This window comes from Hyaena hyaena, unplaced genomic scaffold (genome assembly GCF_003009895.1).
Source record: "Hyaena hyaena isolate Hyena2069 unplaced genomic scaffold, ASM300989v1 scaffold_246, whole genome shotgun sequence".
Taxonomy (NCBI): domain Eukaryota; kingdom Metazoa; phylum Chordata; class Mammalia; order Carnivora; family Hyaenidae; genus Hyaena; species Hyaena hyaena.
The window spans coordinates 2,041,336-2,068,200 of NW_024080877.1; positions in this window are offsets into that span (position 1 = coordinate 2,041,336).

The following is a 26,865-nucleotide window of genomic DNA, read 5'->3' on the forward strand; positions in this document are numbered from 1 at the left end:
CTTGTACAAATGTATCAAATGGGAGAAATGTAGGATATGTATTTTACCTCAGATGTGGGTAACTCTTTAAAACAGGCTTACCACAAAACTTTCTTCCACACCTGAAATAAATCTGTGAGGAGTTAACTGGGCAGAGAGAAGATGGTCTCCTCCCTGCATTTCTTCCTTATTGGTCAGAAGCCCTTTTCTCAGCGGCAGTTTGTTTCAAGCCATCAATGCATGCCCCTCCCCCACCCCCAAACTGTAATCGCCAGGGTTACAGACTTGTTTCCTTGTGAAGAAAGCATGCCTCACTGGGGCCCTTCTTTTTAACAGCTTAATGCCAGCATCCATTAAAGCTAGAGCTGCCTCCTCCCTGTGAAGTTCATTCACAGGTAAAATTTAAGGTTACAATATTTTATCAGTACCAATTTGAAGGTTAGCATTTTTTTTTCTTAAATTATGTTGCATTTCCTTCTTTGCCCCAAATTACAACAGACTTGTGAGCATTTCTCAAAAAATGTTCCTTCATTCCAGGGGTGTTTATAAGTGTTGCTGAAAAAGAAAAATGCTTCCTGATGAACAAACCTTGGGGAAATGCCAGAAAAACACATTGGTTTCTCCTCTATAGAAACATTCAACATGGTAATATTCATCGTGTATGCAATATTTTCCCATAAAACTCTTTTTATTCACCAAGAACCTCTCAGGACTAGGTTTTGGGGAAAATGCTTTGGGAAATGGTGTCCTAAATTTCTTAAACGAGAACTGTAGAAGAGAAGAGAGCAGATACATATCCTGAAACAAAAATTGATACATATGATCTGACATCCTCTTTGATAATAAGACAATTTGAAATTGAGCCTGCCTCAAATAATTCAGAACTTTTGATCCATGTGTACCTCATGCCATGAGGATGATAGGGGAGAGCACAGCCTTTCCCAGGCAGCCACTTAAAAACAAGGGTCTTTGATGTTGTTGTCCTCAGTTGGCAGCATTATCAAAAAAGTGGATGCACAATACTGACAAGGGGGTGATGCATACCAATCCTGTAATTCTATCCCTGGTGCTGAGGGAGTTACGAGATTTGGAACAAAAACCATGGGGCCTTTTAGAAATAAGCATGATGTTAAATTGCACCAGAGATAAGAAGGCATCATGTAAAGTGCAGGACAGCTGTTGTGGCTGGTACTGCTCAGTGGACAGGGAGAACTATTGGATCATCTCCTTAGTTAGCATCCATGTAGCCAACTATTAAAAAGGAATCAGATTCCTGTTGTTCCTGTTCGAAGCATCCACTGATTCACTCCATAAATACTTACTGGATGCCTGCAAATTAGTAAATACTGTTCTGGTCACTTGGGCAAGAGAAGTGACAAAATAGATAAAGTCCCTGATCTAAAAGGTTTACTGTCTAGTTTAATCTACACAGTGCCCCCATTTAATACATGAGAAAGCTACTCTAAGAGATTTTAAGAGATTGAAACTGTAGATTTTCAAGACCGGAGAGTATCTTAGAAGACATTTTTATTCAAACTGCATTTGATTCATGAAGAAATACATTTAAAGGGTTACTCTTTTTTATTGAAAATAGTGACACCTAGGACCAAAAGCCAGGTCTTCTACCTTCCAACGCTGGTCTCTCCCTGTTACCATATGCTGCTTAGAAAATTGATGGGGATGTGTAAAGGTAGGCCCTCAGTAGAGGTGTGATTCTCAGAGAGTGGTCACATTCTCTGCCCTAACACAGTTGGAATTTGACACTGTCAGCTCAAGCTGCTAACTGAAAATCCAAAAGCAGCAGTGGCTTAAGGAGCATGCCAAATAGTATTTTGCAGCGTAAAGAAGGGAAGGGACCCCCATTAACTGAGAAGGATGAGATAAATGGTCCCAGAACTCCTACTTGCATCTTGCTGGATTATGAAAGCACAGTGGATGTGCTCCAATTTAAACTTGGCCAGACGCTGGAGGATTAAGTTTCATGACACAGGAGGTTGGTATTGTAATCTTTGTAGGTTCTCCGTGAGAAGATGGAACTCTTATATGTCATTACATGTAAGGAAGTGATTTAAGGACCATATTTCTGTTACAAACAGTATTAGAAATAAGTATTTCATTTCCCCTTGATTGCAACACTAAATCTGGGAATGTCAAGGGAGAGAATGTACTTTATGGAATGCAGAAAACTTAGTAAAAAAAACCTCTTAATTGGTAAAAATGTATCAAAAAAAGCCTATAAAAATAGCACACATTTCATATTTCAAATTTATTTAAAAATATTTTTTAATGTTTATTTATTTTTGAGAGAGAGACAGAATATGAGCAGGGGAGGGGCAGAGAGAGAGGGAAACACAGTATCTGAGGCAGGCTCCAGGCTCTGAGCTGTCAACAGAGAGCCTGACATGGAACTCAAACCCACGAACTGGGAGATCATGACCTGAGCTGAAGTCAGACACTTAACTGACTGAGCCACCCAAGTGCCCCATCGTATTTCAGTTTTTTAATTTATATTATCTAAATGGATATTTGATTGAATGCATTAAAGAGAGATTAGATTAATGTTAATAAACAGGCATGTATTAAGCATCTACTGTTCAAAACCTCATTAGATAGTAAGAAATACAAAGATGAATAAATCTTGACCCCTGAGAGATGGTAAATGCTGCAATACAAGGGATGAAAATTGTCACGTTCATTAAAGAAGCATGACATGTTTGGGAGAACAAAACTGTTTCTCACTATGGGAAATATAATGATAAAATAGTAAGCAAACATTTGTTGCCTGTGAGAATGTTGAGTCTTAAGAACCTGGTTAAAATATGCCACTGAAATTATGGAATTACGTGGTTTACCTTTTGGAAACTTAATTTGTTATGGATGGTATGATTCAAACTACCATTTGCAGTATGATCTATAATAATAGATGTTATTTTTTGAGATGATGTTATATTGGCCCGGATCCTTCTGAAGTTGGTTCTGACATTTATAAGGGAGCAGTTAGCTCCTTTGCAGACAGCAAGCTCACCATCCTTGCATACTTGTATCTAAAATAGTCCTAAAATTCTCTTTATTGCCACTACACTGTTTCCCAAAATGAAGCATGAGATCATGGTAGTATTTAGTTATTGGTTCAGTTTCCTGTCTTCTTAGATCTTTTTAAAGCTCCTATGTCCTTACAGAATGACCTCCTAGCTTAATGTCTGATCACGTGATCAGCTATTTACAAAGTACTGCTGTTCTAATTTGATTTCTTTTGATAACATAAGAGAACATTTAGTTGTATGGTCTGTGGTAAGTATAATTTATTTCATACTCTCGGAGTTCTGAGATTGCAATGGCAGAAAGCAGACCAACTAAATAGCAACATTCTATGAGAAATTAAATCAGCCTTTCTGTAAAGGAATTTCTTCCAACAATTTCCCCTTATTGATTAGATTGTTCTAAATGAAATAGATTTAAAAAAGTTCAGCCAGTGAATGTGCTAAGCCATGCTTTGTCAACTTTGTTACAAAAATATGGTAAATGTCTATGTATTACATATATCACAGCTTGCTTGCATAGAAGTATGTATACTTTAAAATACATTCAAAAATCTTTTTACTGATAGTATTTGTAGTATTAGTTCCAAAACTCTTATCCCAGAACTCACAGCTAAAGGGTCCTTTAAGGCAAACTTGTTAAGCTCCTAGTCCCCGACTTTATAGCAAACTTATTATGCATACATAATGCATTCCACACTCTTGCAAGATGCAAGTCACTGCTCCTCAATAACATTCTTACACACAACTTTGTGTTTCTTTCTCTATAGGAATGAAGTATCTGCCTGAGTTTGCATTATCTCGTTTTGTGAAAGTTTTGTGGATTTTACCTATGACCATAGAGAATTGCTTGTAATTTTATTGAACACTGTAAGCATATTATTCTTATGCAAGTCTCCACGAGTGGCTATTTTTGTTCTCAGTTCTCAACAGGAACAAGTAAATGCTGCAGTATGAGTTATTTTTAAAGGCTTTTAAATAGTGTTTGTTATTTCAAGGCATTAATGAGTAAAACTTCTTAGAAAATACTGGTCAGTTGTGTTTATTGCCTTATGTCAACACGCTTGTCATTTTGAGAAAGTGTCATAATCCTAGAAGAAGATGGTTTGCACTCCTTGAGTCTGATTCTAATCTGAGAAGTGTTCTGTGTATCCCTGTGTGTCTCTCAAAGGATCTGTGGCTGCACATCTGTAAGCATCTTGCTTCTCACAGCAGAGCACATGCGTGTTGGAAGGCTTAGGTTCTTCAGCAGTGCATTTGCAAATTGAGTAGATAATAGGAAAGAATGGAAGGGTCCATATCCACCTGTAGTTTGTTTTTTTTCTCTCTCTCTTTTCCTCTCTGCACTCTTTATATTGTTGACATATTTAGCGTAAGCCAGTTTTACTGAATGGTATGGACTGAACACAGAGATCTGGATTCCAGGCCTGCACTTGCTCACAAGCGGATACCCAACCTTGAATGTAAACTTGAGCCCCAGTGTCCTCACTGAAGAGAGTGTCTCTCACTGTGAAGTGAGAGATTTGCAAACTGGCGGCACATGGCTTAAGTCTAATGTGCACAGGTGTTTGGTTTGGGCCACATATCACTTTAAAAGTCAGGAGATTTTACCTACGATTCCTAATGTCTCTTAACAACTGGGAAGATCTGGCAACATGCGGCCTGCATTCGTAAACAGCACTGATTTTCTGGGCCCAGTTTGCCATCCTTCCACTTGACTGGGTTGTGTTCTCTTGATCTTCTAAAATGGTATGACTCTGGGGCGCCTGGGTGGCTTAGTCGGTTAAGTGTCCGGCTTTCGCTTGGGTCATGATCTCGTGGTTCGTGGGTTCGAGCCCCGCGTCGGGCTCTGTGCTGACTGCCAGCTCGGAGCCTGGAGCCTCTTTCAGAGTCTGTGACTCCCTCTCTCTCTGACCCTCCCCTGCTCACTCTCTCTCTCTCTCCTAGAAATAAATAAAACATTAAAAAAAATTAAAAAAAAATAAAATAAAAGGGTATGACTCTTTAGGCTTGGTTTCAAGAAACTTGGTGGGAAAAATTTAGTTCCTTTTAAAATTCATTAGACATGTTACTTTCTTTTCTACCTTATAAGGCCTCAGTTTTCCTCTGGTTCCTTTCTGATCCAACACCCTTACAAAGGATACAGTCCTCCACTCGGGCCTGTTCTGTCCTAACTGTGTATGGCCTGTTCTTGTCGGCCACCTCTTTAGGGCAATGGTCGGGGGGAATAATCTTGGCTTTATTTTTCATGCGCCCATTTAACTTTTCTCCTTCCATGGTTTTGCTTCCAGATGGATAATATAAAATGATTTATCATTGCTTCTGTGGAAATCAGAGAAACAATGACTTTCTACTCATGAAATTCGGAAAGTATGTGGAACTGAGAATAAAATAGTAAATCTTACTTTCTGAAGCTGCGCTTGTTCATATTTTTTGGTTACCACACTGTATCTAATCAGATTCTTGCGAAGCAATGCTATGCATGCAACAATTCTCCTATAACTCTCTTTGGAGACAGAGTCCAGCTGCTGTAGTGAGGGTTAGTTGCTTCTTATGGCTTGGTATCATCTTTCATTAACAATCACAGATGGTAGTATATCCATCTTGGTATAAGAACTGATACATGCTTTGGCAGGCGAAGGAGGACTGGATGACCATGAAGAGCTTCTTTAAGCACAACATCCCTGAATCATGTCCGATGGTCATGTATATTCAGTAGAATCCTCATCCCTGATTCTTGGGGAGAATCAATATAGTCAATAAAAATCCAGGGTAGTAAGATAACCTTGGATCTCTAAGGGGGCTGGTGGAGAATGATGAATGAAATACATTTATTTCTAATTGTTTTATTAAGTGTTGAATTTGTATAGATAAAATAGCATTAGAGAGATGGTTTAGAAAAGAGAACGCCTATTAAAATAAAGGCTCGTTGGTTTTTTTGTTTTGTTTTGTTTTTAATTAGGTTCTTACAATATGGCTACTCTTCAACAGCTCTAGAGAAAAGCAAATGTTGCTAATTATCAAATGTGATCCTTGAGCTTGGTTGGTGACAGTGAGGACCCTTTAAAGATAACACACATTTTGCCAGATGATTCTCTTTTACCTGCTGATTAAATTGTGAAAAATCTGAGCCCAAATGCAAATTTCCCTGTTCCTGTTTTACTGGATAGGCTCCCAAGACTAGACTAGAGGTAATACAAATTAGAGAATCTTCACCAGTTGATTCAAGGAAATAGCTAGATTGAAAAATAAACCTCTCAGCAGTGAGGTTTTGTAGAAAAATACAAAAGTAGGAGCTTTGATTCAGTTAAGGATCACTAGGGGCAACACGGTTCCTTTCATAGAGCTATTACTCAACGTATGAAGTAGATTGACTAGATTCTCAATTTGTGAGCTTATTCTTTCTTTCTTTTCCTCCTCATCTTTTGTCTGGCTTCTCTTTGCTCAAGGTGGACTACTGAAAGTAGGGCAGAACACCTTAGGGTAGACCCTCTACCTCTGCTTTTGCAGTATGCATTTCCCTAAGTCCCTCACTGGGAGATGCATTCCAAAATAATGTTGGAAGCAGAAGGGGGCACATTTTGTGAGGCACACAGGCAGTGAATAACTTGGGTAGAAAAGGCTGGTGAATTGATCTCTGCTTCATTTCTGGCCAAACCTTTTAAGAATTCCATGGAAAGGGGGTAGAGTATTTTAAGTATCTTGTTATGAAAACTCAGACATGATTCTACAAAAGACAAAGATGTCTGGGAGAAGGCATTCTTGTGGATGTTAATCGCAACTTTTTTCATATCTGGTCATGATTTGGGTCTGGAAGTTCCTTAATCATATAGAGAATTTGGTAAAATTTTATAGCAAGTTGTTCCCTGGTGTTGTTGGAGACCTCATGATCTGCTGTAGGATTATCATCTGCCAAACTATGCAGGGAGGGTAACAATCAGTCCTGGACAAACATTTAAAAATGCTTTATAAACAAGCAATTTAAAAAATTGAGGTGGGGCTGAATACTATTTTATAAGCTTCATTTATATTTAAGTTTCAGAGGGGACTAAGGGGCAGGTGGACCGACACCTTCATTTTACAGGTGAGAAAACTGAGGACCAATCAATGTCAATGCCATAATTTAGGTTACATAACTTCTTAGCTGCAGAACCAGAATGAATTCTTGATTCCCAGCCCAAGGCTTTGTTATTAGGGCATGCTGCCTTAGATTTTCCCACCAGATCAAGCTGCTGGCTTGGGTAGAATTCTAATAATTGATATTTCATTTTTGATAAAAGTTTGTTTTGTGAAGCCTGCATAACATTATGTCCTTTCAGCACTGTAAAAAGGAGCTTAATTTGAATGTCCTTGTAGCATCCTGCACCAAATAAGTGTACCAGCTTAGCCAGTACAGTATTACCACCAGGCTCCAAGAACACTGTGTAACTTTTCCCACCTGATGCTAGACCCTATCTGTCATGTTCAGCTTTAGTTTTGAAAAGCTGCCCAATTCCTCCTGTATCTGACTAATCTTACAGAAAGATGTTGCCTTTAGTGTATGGTGATTTTCAAGGAATCCTCCCCCCACCAAACCTGCTTCAAATTAATGCACATAAGTAAATGGAGTTATGTTTTCCATAGAAAACATTGGCATGAATAACAAAAACATAAATAACAAATTAGTTGATGATTATGTTGAGACATCTAAGATTACATAAAAATCGTTATTGTACTAAATCATGAAGCCAAAGTCAAATTATGTATATGAGACCTAGACTTTTGATTTATTTCTTTTCTTTAAGTGCTTTATTTATTTTTGAAAGAGAGAGTGAGAGAGAGCATGAGAGAAGGGCAGAGAAAGAATCTTAAGTAGGCTCCAGGCTCAGCACAGAGACTGACATGGGGCCAGAACCCACAAACTATGAATTCATGACCTGAGCCAAAATCAAGAGTCAGGCACTTAACTGATTGAGCTACCCAGGTGCCCCAAGACTTAGGATTTCTTGGATTTCCTTGGATTTCTTACGCTCCTTGTCTTTGAATGTTAGGCATCATGAAATTGTCATAATTGTCATTTTGGGTGTCCAGCTTTATTCATTTATTTTTAAGATTTATGAAGTTAGACTGCTCAGTGGGAAAAAAAATTCTTCTTTAAGAAAAAAAGTGGGGAGGTCGGAACATGAGAAGGCCCATCAGAAAATATCTGTGACTCAAAGACTATCTTTGAGTATTATTTCTGGGCCTGAGTGATCTTCATGGGTTTTGGGTATCACAGATGTCATGGCCTGAAGAAGGAAAAGATAGTGATGAAGGATTAAAAACAACAACAACAGAACACAAAATAAGCAAAGGAGAGAGTAAAAGGAGAGAATGGGAGTGGCAGAGTACTTCCAGAAATGGTTCCAAATATGTATGTATGTGCTGTGTTCTCTCTGTTTTTTTTTTAAACAGCTTTATTGAGTTATACTTTACCTACCTAAAACTTCATCTGTGGCAACTATACAATTCAATAAATTTAAGCACTTTGAGTTTATCATTTAAGTTGTCACTTGGCCTCCATTGTGTCTAATGAAAGGTTAGTCATTAATTGCACTTTTGTCTTCTTTCTGTTCTTCAGGTTGGGTAGTTTCTATGGATCTTTTGTCAAGTTCTCATGTTTTTCTTCCATATTACATTTACAGGTTAAACCTGCTAATGAAGTTTTCATTTCAGTTACTGCAGTTTCTAGAATTTCCACTTGGTTCTTTTAGAATTTGTGTCTTTTTACTGCGATTCTCTATTTACTGAATCACTGTCATCATATTTTCCTTTAATTCTTGTTTCTTTTCATCCTTTGAATATATTTATACCACTTGTAAGTCTTTGTCTGCTAAATCCAACATCTGGATTCCCTCGGATATAGTGTCTATTGACTACTTCCTTTTCCCCCTGCTGCAAGGATGGGCCATAATTTCTTGTTTCTTTGCATGTCTCATAATTTCATTGTTGAATACTGGACATTTTAGATAATCTCTTATAGGAATTCTGGATTCTGACTTTTTTCTCCCTGAACAAGTTGTTGTTTGTTTGATAAACTGCCTGGTCTAAGCCTATGAAGTCTGTCTCCTCTGCATCGTGTGGCCCTTGATGCTTCTACTCTGTTTCTTTTTCTTCTTCTCCTTTTTCTTCTTCTCCTTTCTCTCTCCCACTCCTTCTCCCTCCCTCTTCCTCCTTCTTTCCCCACTCCTTCCCCTTCTTCTTCTCTTTCCCCGTCTTCCTCTTCTTCTTCCTCTTCTCCCCCTCCTTCTTCTTCTTGTTTTTTATTAAGTCCAACTTTCTACGGATCTTCTCTATGCCTAAATTGCTTAATTTTAGCCAACAATTGGTCAGAGACTATGCTCAAATACCTTGAATCAGTATGGGTTCCATTCCTTGCTGATGGATCTGTGTAGGCCTGGGAGTGTATTCATACTTCAGGTCACTTTCAAGTCTGCATCATCTTTTGCTTTCTGCTAACTTCTCTTGAATCTCCTTTTTATATGCCCAGACTCAGCTCAGTCATCTAGGAGCCGTGTAGGTGGCTGTGTATGTGCCCAACCTCTGGTCAATTCAGGATATTTGAATCACATCCCCTATGGATGTCTCATTTCCCACAACTATCTGTAAAAACTCCGGCTGTTCACTAATCCATTGCTTGCCCCAAACAGGTCAGCAACCTCAGGCTAATGGAGCCCTGGCCCTCCCTTGCCACCAGATCTCCTTTTAAATTAACTATGCTCCAAATCGAGTGAATCCCCTCCAGCAGCAGCAGCAGCAGCAGCAGCAGCAGCAGCAGCAGCAGCAGCGAAGCTTATTATTTTCACAGCCTGCCCCACTCTGGTTGTACTACTAGGCTGAGAACTGAAGGAGAAATGATTGTAGCCTCAGGCAAAATGCCACAGACTTGTGCTGTTCTTACCCGAAGTTTAGTAGTTGTCATGAATAAATGCTTCTCAGTCTGTTATATGTCTTTGGTCAAATTCCAGAGTGCTGAGATGATTGGTTTTGACTATTTTGTCCAGCTTTATAGTTGCTTTTGGGAGATAGGATTTTTTGAATTTTTTTTTTTTTACTCTTGACTTATTGTATTCTGTCACAGTGGAATTCGGATGTCTCTAAACTTTATTTTAATAACAATATCTTCATTGAAGATAAGCAGCCCATACCCTTTACATGGATATAAAAGCTTCACACATGTTCCAAAGGTCATGCATTGTATTTTATAGTATGTCCCCAAACAGGAAACACTCCATTCATTATCCATTTTTTTAAGAAGCAGACAGGTTTGAGGCTCTACTGTCAATTCTTTCCCCTATTTTCTGGTGAACGAACATTAAGTGTTTTCATATCTGAGTGCTGATAACCAAGGTGCCAAGGATTATTCTTCTCCTTGGCCATAATAGTAGTCATGTAGTTCTCAGGTTCGGAGATTGGCAATGGAAGGACATTATCTTTCTGCATCCTTAGTAATAAATATTTAAAAGGCAGTAAGAATGTCTACAGTGTAGTGAGTGCTTACTATGTGCCCGGTACTTTGTTAAGCATTTCACAACTTATGTGTCATTATCTCCATTATGAGGCTTAGAAAAGTTAAGTAAATTGCCTGAGGTCACTCAGCCAGTAAATTGTGGAGAAAGGATTCAAATTCAAATCCAGGTCAGTTGGATACCTAATTCCATGTTATTAATGAACAGGCTGTACTCCTTTGGGGCATCGCTACTCCCAGACATCAAGCCAACAAATTAGGTTTACACTTGTTTTGAGAGATTGGCTTCCAATAGGGTGTCATTGCTGATGATCTGTCCATGGTGATTCTTGTCTGTTTCAACTGAAATCTTCCTTCTCCAGCCCTTCTTTACTGGTTCACTAAATTTAGTTGTAAGTTGGGTAATAGAGGAGGGGTTCAAGGAATTGTGCTTAACAATAGATTTTTTTTTTAATCTTTAATTTTCTCCTTTTGCACAGTTTGGGTCCCCTGGGAAGTAACATCTAAAATGGAGATTAGCATTTAAGAGATGTATGAGAGAGTGCTCTTAAGATCCATACCTTTGAGGGGTGCCTGGGTGGCTCAGTTGTTGGGCGGCTGACTTCAGTTCAGGTCATGATCTCATGGTTCGTGGGTTCGAGCCCCACGTCGGGCTCTGTGCTAGCACAGAGCCTGGAGCCTGTTTCAGATTCTGTGTCTTCCTCTCTCTCTGACCCTTCCTTCCTCACACTGTCTCTCTCAGAAATAAATAAAACATCAAAAAAAAAATTTTTAAAAAGATCAATACCGGGGCGCCTGAGTGGCTTAGTCGGTTAAGCGTCCGACTTTCGCTTAGGTCATGATCTCGCGGTTCGTGGGTTCGAGCCCCGCGTCGGGCTCTGTGCTGCCTGCCAGCTCAGAGCCTGGAGCCTGTTTCAGAGTCTGTGACTCCCTCTCTCTCTGACCCTCCCCTGCTCACGCTGTCTCTCTCTCTCCTAGAAATAAATAAAACATTAAAAAAAAAATTTTTTTAATTAAAAAAAATAAATAAAAAAAATAAAAAGATCAATACCTTTGAAGGGAATAGAAGGAGGCAGAGTTGGGTAGAGGAAAGAAACTGAATTGGAGTGTCAACAGTCCTCAGACAGCCCTATGGGTAGTTCTGAAGCTAGGATAACCTTTTCAGAATTCAGGGATAGTGGCTGGCTCTTTTCTACCCACAAAGATCTATCACTGGGTATGGGCCACACTGGGGGGATGGGATGTGAATTGGGGTGAGGTGGCATTCTTTAGCTGCCATCAGTTGAAGAATTATCAGCCAGAAGCACCTGCTCCCAGCTCCATACTTTGTTCCTTAAGGAAGACATGGGCAGTTTGTTGGAGTACCCTGTGCAACTGTGTATATTCGAATATTTTTCTGTAATTATTATTTTTTAATTTGGCAAATTGTTTATGGGACAAAGTATTTTTTGTTGTTGTTGAGCTACCATTGACATAATATTGTATTTGTTTTAAGTGTACAATATGATTTGTTATATGTGTCTCTTGTAATTCTTGATTCTTTCGCTTAAGCAACGCACAATTTTTAAGTGTAAAAATTTCACACAGGCACTGTGTGAGAGGCTGAAGATATGAAAATGAAAAATATCTACAAAGTTCCTGTTCTTATAATGTTTATAGCTTGGGGGAGGCTATTTGTATTTAATTTTCTTCCTTGAAGTCTCTTGTTTAATCAGAAATTGGTTCTAGGTCAGTAACTCAATGTGGCCTAATTTAAGCCAATTTTAATCTCTCATCTAAGCCTTAAGCATTTGGTTGTTGTTTCCCAAATTCTTTTAAATTAGAGAGTATCTTTCTTAAAAATACACTAGACAATGTTTAGAAGTTTTTACCATTCATAAAGTTACAATTACCAGTTTAATGGACTGTGAGCTGGGGGAAAAGTCTCTGTATTAAAAAAATAAAGGCATTAAAATTAATTATAATTTTTGACAGAAAGTGGTGATAGCAGCTGTTGAATTTGTTGCTCAAGATTATCCTAGCTTCTTAGTGTTATCCTATTATTCTTAAAAAAGAAATAGTGTGTTTTAATTGTAATTACTTTTGATAATTTTTTTTACCCTAGGAGGTAAATTATTAATTAGGGTATGCATTATAAATTACTTTTTTATTAGGTGATTTCTGTCTGACAATAGTTTCTAGGTTTTTTTAATTAAACTATGTCTCTAGGATTTATTATTAATAGCTTTGGGCTCTATTAAGAGGGAGGTTAATCTGATTTCCACCTTATGACCTCACATATACCTGGAAAATGATTCCACCCAGCTGAGATAGCTGGTAAATTATATGTGGCCAATACCAAAGGCTCTAAGTGAGGAATCATTTTCAAATGAATATTTCCTTTTCACAGTTTTTCATCATGATCTTTCACTATAGATTTTAAGTTAATTTGCCTCACCATTACACATGTGTCAGGAAGGTCAGGTTTTTAAAAAACGAATCCAGGCATAAAAAGAGATCAGGGAGAGAACAAGAAAACTCAATGGAGAATCAACTCCAAGTGATAAAACAAATGAATGAATGGATCACCAATAATGTTACCATTTGTGTATAAATGGGGGTACCTTGGCTAAAATTGAGTCCTAAGACTATTTTCTCTTGTGAAATTTCATAGGTATAAGTGAAAGAAACAAAAACAAAAACAAACCAGAACCCGTAAAAACCTCCAACAATTAAACTGCTATTAAGATAGGATCATTTATAAGAATAAATTAGTTTTTTCTTCAGTTTACCTTTTGAGCCACCAAACTTTTGTTTTCAGAAATCCTTTGAGAGAATGGGGTCTTAGAGGAATATCTGTTTCGTATCGGTCTGGAACAGAGCCTCATGACCAAACTCTTTAATATTTCTACACTTAAGTAGATAAATAAAGACCATATGTAGCTGCAGTCTGTTCAGGTCAGATTTGCTACCTAATGAGTCAGCCCCAAACCTAGGAAAAAATGTTTGTTTTTTAGAGATCTTTGGATTTCAGAATTGTGGGTAAGAGACTGCACCTGTACTAACGAGGTATCTTTCTTTCAGAAACTTAGAGTCATTTGTTCCCAAGAAAATATTTGAGATTTCATTTCTTAAATAATTGGAAATAATTGGATTAACCTTGGAGGCGAGTGAAGGCTTTTGAAATGGGTACTCGTGCCCTTCTTCTTTGTGTGGGGGGTGGGTACGACTAGGGTCTGCAGCCTCCGAGTTGACTTTTCCCCCCACTCCCTAAACGAAGCCTGACTGTTTATGTTCTACCCATGTGCACATAGCTCTCTGTTAGGTTTCCTACTCAGAGATTTCCAACCTCCCATGTAGGTGGGTTTGTGCTGCAGCAGCAAAAGGACCCTTAGCGCCCTTACATATGACAAGACAGCCAATGAACACAGAGAAAACTAGCACCATGACAAAGAAGGATCAAGATACGCAGACAAAAATCTAAACCTGAAGGAAACCAAGATCATTTAGGAAACAGAATAAAACTTTAAAAGAAAAATAGTCATAGTCAAGAAAATATTACATAAAATAAGAGCAATCAGAGAAGTAAGAGCTCTTAAAGAATAAAAATATTATTGCCTGTATAAAAAAGAATTTAGTGCAAGAGCTGGAAAATGAGGTAGAGGAAATCTCCTGGAATGTGAAGCAGTAATACAAAGAAATGGAATATATGAAAATTCATGAGATAAGAGACCAAACCAGGAGGTCCAACACCTTCTTAGGAAAAGAACAGGGAATGTGAATGGGGAGGAAATAATCAAAACAGTTAAGAGGAAATAGTTTCCCAGAGTTGCAACACATGAATGTTCCCCTTGAAAGGGCTTACCCCATGAGTGAAAAATGTCTCTGTTCAGCGTAGTGAGAAGGACAAAGAGAAAGAGTGAAGCCTGGAGTCTGTCTTTGGAGAGCCCAGAAGTAGGTGGGAGTTAGATCTGTCCCTTTTGGTGGATTATTCTGAATCCTGTTTGTAGAGGGAATTGTGATTTATTTCTCTATATCATTCTGACAGAATGGTGGTGGTGGTGCTGGGGTGAGAGAGAGAGAGAGAGAGTTCAGCACATCTTTTTCTACCAGGAAAATACAAAATATTAGATTCAGATTCTGCTAGTATTTAGTAAGGCACTATTATTTTTTTTAAGTTGTATCTATTTATTTTGAGAGAAATAGAGATAGCGACAAGCAGGGGAGGGACAGAAAGGGAAGGAGGGAGGGAATCCCAAGAAAGCTCTGTACTGTCAACATGGAGCCCCATGTAGGGCTTGAACTCATGAACCATCAGATCAGGACCTGAGCTGAAATCAAGAGTCTGATGCTTAACCAACCGTGAGCCACCCAGGTGCCCCTATTAAGGCACTTTAAAAAAGAGCTTAGAGTGCCCTTATTAATTCAAGAGTACAGGGAAAAAACAGATTATAACATAGAATGTGCTCATGGTCTCATTCACTTGTACATGCATGAGAGCTTAGAAAGTAATCTAGAAGGATGGTTGGATAATGGCTGATTTTTATTTTCTTCTTTTAATTTCCTTTATTTTATGAAATAAGTGTGTACTTGTTTCACAAGTTAAAAAAATATGAAACTTGCTTCCATTTGTGCCTGTGAGTAGGGGAGATCTTTCTATATTTAAAATGCAAACGCCCCCGGAGAAGGTAAAAATCTGGGAAAAGTAGCTTGTGAAGGTAAGAATAGGGAAAACCCCTCAGGGTGCTGAGAAAGACTCCTAGAAGGGGAGAAACTGCAGAATAAGGAGGTTGTAAAACCCAGAAGGTTAAGCTAAAGATAAGCTTCATCTACCTCCTGGTTCATGCACGACCCATTTTAACAAATTTCTGAACTGAGATACATAATTTTCTCACACTGATGACACACTGCTTGAGGGCTGATGCTATCCAAGATTATCTACTAAAGGGCAGAAGAAACAGAACCTGATCTGGAGAGTCTGGCCAGGGCTCAGCTGTGAGAGGTAAGGAAAGGAGCTCAGGCCTTACAGTGAGGTAGTTGGGGCATTCTGTGAGCACAGAGATCTTTCACCGATCTTAAAGTCATTTAAAAAAAGGGGCGCCTGGGTGGCTCGGTCGGTTAACCATCCGACTTCAGCTCAGGTCATGATCCCACGGTTCATGGGTTCGAGCCCCCCCCCCCCCCCCCCCCCCCCCCCCCCCCCCCCCCCCCAGGCCGGTTTCATTCCGCACGGGAGCCGGGTGGGGCCCTCCAGGGCGCGTCGCTGCCCTCTGGGGACGGCGGGTGACGGTGAGGAACGGGCCGGGCCCAGGTGAATGCAGCACGTAGCCCCCCNTTAGTCGGTTAAGCGTCCGACTTTCGCTTAGGTCATGATCTCGCGGTTCGTGGGTTCGAGCCCCGCGTCGGGCTCTGTGCTGACTGCCAGCTCAGAGCCAGGAGCCTGTTTCAGAGTCTGTGACTCCCTCTCTCTCTGACTCTCCCCTGCTCACGCTGTCTCTCTCTCTCTCTCTCCTAGAAATAAATAAAACATTAAAAAAAATTAAAAATTAAAAATTAAAAAAAATAGATACACAATGCTTTGCTTACCATTCCAGTATCTTTAAAGAATATTTCTGTGGTCATTGTCCCCATTGTCAACATGAAGATGCGTTTGTTCTCAATTGATCCATGGAGAGGGCTATTTTGGGCACTTTAAAAAGCAGGTTAATAAGGTAGAAATGGTTTCTTTTTCCTCTAAGAGCTTGCAGATTGTGAAAAAGAATATTTGTTTAAAAGCTTACTTTATGTAAGCAGAAATTATAAAACATAGCTTCTCACAATGAAGCTCTGAACAACCATGTGATGATCCGATTGGTTAAAAACACCCCTTAATTGAGTTTAGGTCACTAACTCTCACCTTGCCCCTGATGGTAGCCCAAATTTCAAGAATATTCAATATTAAATGCATCTGTATTAATTTAATAATCCATTAAAAATAACAATGATGGAGGATTGTCATAAAATTTTCCATCCAGGTTAAAAATTTTTTTCCCCAAAAAAGCATTATGTTTATAAGATTAAAAACAAATAATTCAAGCTCTAAAAGTTACTTTTCCCTACAAAATACTATTGTGAAATTCCATTTTTTTTTCAAAGCAGAGAGTAACAAAAGCAGGGGGAAGGTAGGAAAGGAGCAGAAAAGTGGATTTAAGAGATAATGTATTGCATTTAAAGAACCTGAATGCCATTACTTTTCATCACTTAACTTTTCAAAGAACACTTTCAGCTTCCTTATTTGCATGTTTCATTGTTTTCCAGCCTTTACACTGTATGCTGAAAATGCAAATGGAATAATATAAGAATAATGAGAAGGAATACTTGGAAATGTTCTGTGGAAATGTTGAAAAAGGGCCTGGTTTCCTTCTGATTGAGAGGAGGTGAGGCTTGAGAGAGCAGTCAGACTAGATCTATTTTATCTTCAGCTCTAACCAGTAGCACCATTGCTAGCCCTCTTTCTCCTGTGTACGGATGAAAATTAATTAACGTTTCCCTTTTCATGATCCCCTTATTATTTATCCGTTTCTCTTATTCTTCACATTAGGTACCTATCAATCAGTTAACCTCAATTCAGTGAACATTTATCGAGCACTTACTAACTAGTCCTTGCCATATCTGGACTGGAGAATAGTTGTTTATTATATATATAATATACATATATATATAAAAATATATATAAATATATAAATATTTATAATATTTAAATATATTTAGATATATATAATATATATATAATTATATATATTATATATATAATATATTATATATTGATATATATATCAATAGTTGTTTATTAAGAAAAGCAGGGTTTGGCTAAGAGACAAACCTGGGGAAACATTGGTCAGCCTTCTGCTTCAACTCCTTTTGATATCTGACTCTCCGCTGAATGGGCCAAAAAAATCAGACATCTTGGTTCCTGTCCTGCTCTGCCATTTCCCAGACATGCTACTTATCTCCTCTGAGCCTCAATCTCTTCATCTGTTAAAGGGAATAATCACACCTTTCTCATTGGTGCCTCTGGTAATTGAGACGATACGAACAAGATGCTTATAGAAATAGCTCAGATGATCTCTTTCCTTTGGTTTGAGATGCAACAAAGGAAGTATAGGGTAGCCAGCCGCCGTAGTTTGCCTGCGACTGCTGGGCTTCCTGAGACATGGTGCTGTCGGTTCTAAAATGGAACGGTGCCTGACAAATCGGGATAAAGTTGTCAGCCCAGAGATAGAAGGGTATGTATTCAGTTAGTCTTAACCTCAACTCGAATAAATCAACTTATAAGCTAGAAGAACAAAGTTATAATGGGATAGAGGGCAGAGCATAGTAAATTCCTTCACAAAGAAGAAGTAAAGAACATTCCTACAGAGGGAACTTGAAGAAGCAAAGGCATGGAGGAGAGAGACTAGATGGCCTGCTTGCAGAAGCCTTAGGCAATCTGGTGTGGGAAGCATAAGGGTGTATGAGTTAGTGAGTTAAAAGGTTAGCTGGTGAGTTAAAGGTTCAAAAGACTACAGTATGGTCAGACAATCCAAGGCCTTGGGTGTTACGCTGACCTGACGACTGTGGATTTGTTCAGAGGTAATGGGGAGATGGCCATCAAGGGGGATGGAAGATAAATATACTTCTCAAGCTTCAGTTTAACTCTGCAAGAGAAAGCACGCATGTGGCCTCTTCCGCTGGATTAAAATGAAGAATTTGTCTATATCTCTCATTTTATTATTAAGTCATCACAAATTTTCTGTTATATCAAGTATTTAAAGTGGCTTTCCTTATATGATGGCAGGTCAAAGGCACAAAGTCATTTTTGCTACCTTTCATTCAAACTTGGGGTCATTTTGACTCTCCACTTCCCATTATCCGCCTTATCTAGTGAGTGGCACAATAAGTTGGGCTTTGTCTTCGCCCGAATTTTCTTCCTCTCTATGCCCTAGCTCAGGCCCTGGGTATGTTCCTCTGGATTCAACAAACCGTCATATGTGGCCCAGGCTCCCAGCCTCTCTCCAGATGTAAACACTCATGAATATTGTGCCCAATTAATCTTGTTAACCAATATTTTTGTCATGTCACCTACCTATTCAAAAACCTATCATGATTTCCTATTAACACCTTGATCTAGGCCACTTTTGTCAGCTGCCTTATATTTCTTCATCGACGGGCCCTTTCCCTACACCTACTCAGGTTCTCAGAAACCATTTGTGCTATTCACATCCACTTGCTTTTCGTCTCTTTGTTTTGTTTCATTTGTTTTTGTTTTTAAATTTTTAGTTGTGGTAAAATGCACATGACTCAAAATTTGCCATCTAAAGCATTTTTAAGTGTACAATTCAGTAGTGTTAAATATATTCACATTGTTGTGCAATCACAAATCTCCAGAAACTTTTCATCTCTTCTTGTCTTTAACACCAGGCCTTACTCACAAATCCAGCCCCTCCATCTGTTTCAAACCACTTGCCACACATGGAATTGAGTTTCTTTGCTTTCTCTCTTCCTGTTTAAATCCACAGCCAAACTCCAAGAAGAGAAATCTTTGTAGAGTCTATAAAAGAGTAGGTGCTCAATAAATGGGTCAACTTCAAGTACTGTTGCTATATTGGTATCGGTCTCTAGTCATAACTTGTATGTGGAAAACATGTGGTCATTAACAGATCTCAGGCATACTGGTTATCTCAACTGGTCCTCACCACAGCCCTGTATCGTAGATAAAGCAGATGCTCTTACATGCAGTTTTCAGGTGAGGAACCCAAGAAGGTACTTGTCCAACGTGATGCAATTAGTAAGTGACCGACTTGGTAGTAGAATCCAAGTATTCTGCCTCCTAAAACAGAGCTATTTCCACTATGTTTAACTGTCTCATTTTTTGAAGCATATCTTGTCTCCCCAACAAGAGTGAAAGCTCTTGAAGGAACTATAAGAATTATCTTCAGCATCCCTAGCACACGGCTGAGTCTTGGGCACAAAGATTCTGTTTCTTGGGTACTTATGGCTTATTGATAATTCACCGCACTGTTATCTATGGTTTCTAAAATATTTTATACATTTTGCATATGATCCATGTATTTCCTTACATAACTCAGCAGAAGAGACTTTTAGTTCTCACTGAATTCTTTTGGTACATGGGAAAACTATCATCCTTGCCTCCCCCTCACACTTGGGAGAGGTCATATGGCACGTTCTGGCCAACAGGTTGTGAGTGGTGGTGCCACAAATCTCTCCAGTCTCTTTTCTCCTGCCACTCCATCATGGAGGGCAGCTTGTATAGAGATGGTGGAGTCCAGGATCTAATTAAGCATCAGGGATGCTACCTTGATACTTGGAGAACAGCTACCCTGAAGAGTGGCCCAGGTCTGCCACGGACTTTGTGACATAATCAACTTGTATCATGTTAAAACACAAAGATTTTAGTTTTGTTCTCAGCACAATCTAGCCTATACTGACAGTACCAAGTGGAAATGTTTAATGGCAAGCACATTAGCACTTCAAACTTTCAGAGTTGCCCTAGAAAAATCATAAGTACTTGTTTTCTTAATATATGGTTAGAAAAAACAAGGGTAGAGAGAGGTTAAAGGAAAGACCTTGAGCCACTCCTTCGATCAGTCTCTTAATCCAAGTTGGTGATCTTTCCCCACATATATGAAGACTGCTATAGGAAATGTAAATCAGGTGCAGAAAAATGCAGACTAATGCTCCAACCCTCTCTGCTTGTGCAATAACATCCTGCAGTCACAGCTCCCCACCCTACTTCATAGCCATCTTCCCTTTTCTTCCCTAAGGAGCCAGCTCCCTCCTTAAGTGTTGGCTGAAGCCTTTACCAGGGCAGACTATGTTGAAAAGGGCATCATTTATCACTGTGCTGCCGAGTAACACCAGCCTGCACAAAGATGCAGTTGTAGGACTAGAATGTGTACAAAGGATAGTTCTGGTCTTGCGTAGACTTCTCAGTCCCCATTTGCTACCCTTGCCCTGTGTGAGGAAAACATGGGGATCAAGCTTGCTGCCTTTCTAAAGAGGGGCATATCTCTAAGAAAGAAGGAGAGAGAGAGGGATGGCAGATCCCATAGTTTCAGTTCAGTGATGGTCATTACAGCTTTTCCATTGCTTCCATTTGAATCCTTTCCTAATGAAACCCATTCTTATGAGTAACTCCAAATAAAATCCAATTACCAGAGTTGAGGGTCTTCTTTTTTCATCTTCCCAATTTTGGTTGAAATTTAGACTTTTGTCTTATTTCCTGTTAGACCTTATTTCCCTAAAGTTTTACATATACACACGTGTGCACGCACGCACGCGCGCGCGCACACACACACACATCTTACGTAATATATAAAACTTTATGTATACAAAATTTATATGTTTTTTCAAATTTTCTCCCTTTTTTTGAGTTGAGTCTGGTTTTTGGAGGAGCTGGAGGGTGATGATTGAGACATTAAGCCTTGGACACAGACTAATTTTTCTATATAAATTTGCATGGCCTACCAGGAAGTTACTAATGTTTCTTTGCAGCATTATAAATTTGAACAGATTTTTCAATTCATATTTTAACCTCACAATTTACAACTATTAGGAAAAAGCTGAGAGGGAGGCTGAAAAGATGTTCCTTGGGGGAATTTTCATTGCTGAAATAAAAGATACCAATAGACTCACAAAAAGTTCCATAAAACAAATGGGAAAAAAATGTTACACTGAAGATACAGATAATTTGGGAAGCTGCAGCCATCTGGTTATGGTCAAAATAGCTGCTTCTGATGTCCTTAGATGGTACAAATTACTGGCAGACCTCAAAAACCAAAACAGGAATCCATTTTGAGATCAGATTCCTTTTGCCTTCAAGACATGTTTATAAAGAAATCAGGATTAGAGGAAACAGAGAAAGAACTGAAGTGTGGAGAGAACATATCACCAAATGGTTACTTAATTTGGCCAGTGATTAACATGGGCTGCATTTGGATGAGAAGGCAGGTGGATATCCAGTCCCAGGTTTTGGCTTTTTCATTTTACTATAGCCATCAGTGCCCCCAGCTTCCCACTCGGGACCTATTTGGTAATCTCTTAAGAGCTGTGATACCAGTGACAATCAAGAAGAGGTTTCTTCAAGTAGGGGAGTGGACATTAACCATAGAAGACATCAGTTGGTGACTAGTGGACACTTGCTTTTTAAGCACGTAGGACTCACTCTTTGGAGGCTTCTCCAGAAATGTAGGGGGAGTACTTTGCAGGGTTTGGGCAAGGAGGCTGAAAGCTTCATTTGTAGGAAGTACTAATGTGATTTAAGCATTTAAAGTAAATGTATTCTTGGGGCGTCTGGATGGCTCAGTCGGTTGAGAATCTGACTCTTGATTTCGGCCCAGGTCATGATCCCAGGGTCATGGGATGGAGCCCTACGTCCGGCTCTGTGCTGAGTATGGAGCCTGCTTAAGGTTCTCTCTCCCTGCCGCCCCCCCCACATCTGTCTCCCCTGCTTGTGACCACTCTCTCCTAAAATAAAAAATTAAGAAAAATTAAAGTAAACATATCCTAAAAAAAACAGTAAATTTACTCTAAAAAAATAAAAATTAAGTGAATTTATAAGTCACACTTCAACAAAACCTTATTGTACTTGCCTTGGTATTGAACTGCTTCAAGCAGCCTATGAGGGGCTTGTCCAGTGACTCTTCCCCCTTCAGTCACTACATGGGTAACTGCGGGACATCGTCAGCTGCTCCTTCCAACCCCATGATCCCTGGTCATTGAGCACGGCACTTGCATCCCCTTGTTTTTAAGCTAAACTACATCTCCTCTTCCATCTTCCTCCTAATCTCCCTACCTTATTTCTAGGACTGGCCTCTGCTCAGGTCTCTATTCTGATTTCCTGTTCCAGCAATCTGTCAGAAATGAAGAAATCAAATAACTTCCTCAAAATAGTTGTTTTTCAGTATTGGGGAGAGAGGAATGAGGAAGAGGGGGAATATTCTAGTAGGTAAAAAATGTAATTTGCATACTTTAACAGATAATTTAAGCATGCTATTTATGCAGATTTTAAAAATCATTTGAAAAAATTTTTTAACCATTTAAAAAATACTTCACAGTAATTGCATGGAATATTGAAGAAAGCAGCATCTACCTTACACTGGTTATATGCACATTGTTTTCAACTTGGTCCTTGCATTGTCCAAAATACTGAATATCTTTTTTACGTTTTCAGTTGAGATGGGAATTGATACATAATTTGTATAAATAAAATAATCTTACTCAGACAATTACTATATAGCATCACAGAAATTCACTTGTGAGGGTCCTGGGGGCCACTTCAAAGATATAGGTGTTCATTTTCCAGATAGGCTGAAAGGAGGCATCATTAGAAACTCTTGGCCTGTGAATTAAGGAAGGTACTTTGCATGTGTCAAGGTTCCCCAAGAGAAAACCAACAGTTGTTTCAAAATGAGTCTTAAGTGAAAAGTCTCAGGGGCGGATGTTCTGATTTATAGATGTTGATTTGCAGTGAACCTAGTCTATGGAGCCGGGCTTCTAGGTAAATATCAGGAACTTATCTATAGGTGGTTAATGCTTCTGCTGTGTAACACCCAGGAGGTCAGTCAAAACTGAAATGCTTTTAACACATCTGGAGCTGATTTTTGTCTGAAAAATGTGTCTGTATTAGGTAGGATAGGCTAACGTCCTTAAGAGTAGACTCCAAAATATGTAATGGCTAAGACACAGAATTGTATTTCTTACTCATTATGATGATACTGGGCAAGTGAACAGGTCAGAAAGGTATCCCCCTTTCATGAAGTCATGTAGGGGCTTGGGCCAATGGAGGCTGTGTCATCTTCAACATGTGGCTTCCAAGCGCACAGCCGGAGGGGGGGGGGAAGAGTATAGAGGAGCATGCATGAAAGGTTCTTGGGGCCAGGCCTGGGAATGGCACATATCACCTCTGCCCACATTTCACTGACTACATGGCCATATCTAACTGCAGAGGAGGGGGAGAAAGATGGTCTATCGGAGCACCCAGGAAAAAGTAGAGAACGTGGGTATTAGTGAGGAGCTTGTCATCTCTGCCAGTGTCTGTGTATCAATCAGTGCCTGTTGTGACCTGTAGGAATAGACATACTTCATTCAAGAGATGAGCTTTGTCACTAAGATTTAAAAGGGAGTTCTTTTTTCCAAGGCATTCAGATAACTATGACTTCATCCAAGGGAAAATATGTATTTAATATACAAAGTTACAAAACTTCATACTCTAGGCAGCCCCAGCTCTGTCTGTTGTGTCCCAGTTTGAACAGGAAGAGCATTCTGCCTTCATTCCCCAAGGCAGTCTTTTAATATCCTAAGGCTAATACTCAGTTTTTTAACAAAGTGTTTAACAAAGCTTTACTTAATTCATTACATTATCACTGAAAATATTTGCTTGAGTATGTATTTGTGTGTGTGTGTGTGTGTGTGTGTGCGTGTGTGTACTTTCTGTCATTCAGACTAGGGTCCCTAACCAGGGAATGACATAACTGTGAGCCTAACTCACGTGTACTGCAGCTACGCCCTCTAAGATCCACTTCTTATTAAGATGAACATAATATCCTCCTTTGGACTTTTCTGACTTTTGAAAATGAATAAGCACACCCTGGTTGGATAGGCAGTGGGAGTAGGAGGCCTTAAAATAACTTAATGACCTTGTGCATTACTGGCCTTAAATTGTATTTAATCTAAGGGTGGGCCCTTGCTGCTGTGTGACTTGCAGAACCAGTTATGTTTCATATAGAATGACTTTCCTCGTCTAAAATCAGAGGTGAAGTCTTTGTCTAGGCTGATTAGGTGGGTAAAAGGGCAAAGCAAACAAAACCGCTTTGGAGCCAATTTGATTATGCAGGTTTATGAAGAACAGTGAACACTTGTAATAACTGAAACATGCAGATAATCCCTAAACCTCGCTCTACCCACTCGTTTTCATTACTTCCTCCATGGGTTTGGTACCAGGTGCATCAAATCAATCACTTGGTGTTTCCTATTTCCGCCCCCCCCCCNGTACCAGGTGCATCAAATCAATCACTTGGTGTTTCCTTTTTCCCCCCCCCCCCCCCCCCCGGCCCCTGTGGGCTTGCTCTTCTAACAGAGGGTCTAACAAATGGGTGCTGCGAAGAAAATGGTGAATCTGGGTCATCCATAAATTGTGTAAGAGGCCCCAGGCAACTGAAGATTAATAGCAAATGATCTTTTCTTATCACTGGGTTTATGGCACAAGCCAGAATAGAGAAATGGGGTGTGGGCTCCGAACCCAGACAGACCTTGGTGCAAATCTCACCATCACGGCATATCGGCAATGTGATTTCAGCAATGATTTAACTTCTCCAAGCCCTAGCCTAGCTTCCCCATCGGCAAAAGGAGACTGAAGTTGTCCTTTTCTCAAAGAGCTGGGGTAAGGAGTAAATAAGATCCTGTGTATTTATTACATTCCTAGTCTGGTGCCTGGCATGCAGTAAGCACTTAATCAGTGCTAGTTACAATTACTATCTATGTAAAATTTGGACACCTCTTTCTTCCCTTAACATTCCACACCCGTCTCTATTCCTGATAAGAAGCAAAGGGGCACATATTGTTGAAATTCCTCAACCTGGTGCTGTTTTAGTGGCTAATGCAATAGCCCTCAATGCCCTTTATGACCTTAGGGATGAAACAGCTTGGTGGTTCAGAGCAGCTCTTTCTTCTCAGCTCTATTTTGTTCTTGATATAGCTGTTCTATTCACACACCTTGCAATCTGTGAAGTTAAAATTAACCTATTTGCCAACCTGCGTCTCAGTGAGAAACTGAAAAATTACACCTTCTCTACGCACTAGACAGTGTTTTCTAGTGCATCTTTGATGAAGAATATGTTAAAGGAAGAGATGGCTTAAAGGGAAAAGACTGAGTTCTATCTGTGCTTAGTTTATTCCCTTGGAAGAGTACTCTGCAAATGTCAAAAGCTGGATTGAGAGAACAGGATGTGACATGGAAGTCGCTCAGTTGTGTCTCCACACACGTTTTTGAAATGGGGAATCAAAGTGTGCCAGTGTAACTGTCAGATTTGGGCATATGGAACAATCTAAGGAATCTGACTCTTTCCAGTAACAAGTTTAGCAACTTCCTTTTAAGAGAGAGAAAGAAAAACACTCACTGCACTCCCAACCAATGGTTATCTTCAGTCAACAGTTCCAAGGGGTCGTCCACTTTTCCATTTTGTGTCTGAGCTGACATTTCCCCGACTCCAGGAAGGAGGATCCCAGCTGACCTGGATGTGCTGCTCTTTGATCTTAGGTGCCCTGGATTAACTTGCTAATCCTCTGCCTCCCTATTATTTCAGAGCCATGGCAGGTGGCAAAGGATGGATCTGTTTGCCTTGACCTTGTCCTGGAGGGCAGCTGGGTGTTATCATTTGTCTCCGAAATCGCCTGGACCACTGCACCAGGCTGCACAGATGTACACTCTTATTTCCTCTCTCCCTCGGTGAGATATTGTGAGATATTCCTCAGTCCTTTCAGAACTTATTTCCCCTTCCTCCTCCACCTCTCCCTAATAATTCTTAGAGACTCTGTAGTTTAGGTTTTAGAGACTAAAATCAGTAGAGATGGGGCACAAACTTTGAGGGAGTGGTCTTCAAGGCCTAGGCCTAAGAATTCCTAAACCATCAAAAAGCTACTTGAGATTGGACCCTTAGAGATATTGATAAGAGGAGAGTAAGAGTGAGAAATACATGCTTCTTGTCTGGCACAGTGAACCCAAAGTCAGGGCCAGTAGGTATCTGTATAGTGGGGACTGAGGTATTAGTCATAACTCTCTGCCCTGAAATATTCTACCAATTTTTGTAATTTTACTACTGGAGACTTATTCTTTGGATTTGGAGGTATCTTAGTTTCCAAAAGGTCTCTGTCTATAACTGTTTGGGAAATAAAATTTTAAAGTGCTTTCATGTAAATGAACCCTTAAAACAACCATGTGAGTTACATATTTTAATTATTCCCATTTTACAGATTAGAAACCTGAGGCACAGAGTCACTAGCCACTTTCCTAAGATCTCACAGCTCGGCAGTGGTAGAGCAAGGCTGTATACCTCCAAACCCCCAGCTCTCAGCCCCATGCCCCATGTTCTACACTAACAGCTTTACTTCTTATTTTGCTAAGCCTAGCATCCAACTACTATTGCAGAAACTCCAGTCTCCAGCAAAGTTTCCACTGCACCCACCTGCAGTCATTTCTGGGAATTCCCAGAGACTGGGAGGGGTGGACAAGTAGATATTGGTATAACGTATAGTATCTACCAAATCCGTTCTCCTGTTTGGGTGTCCTCTGGATATTATTTTGTGCCTGCCTCTATATTACAACAGTTTAACCTAAGAAGGCTATGT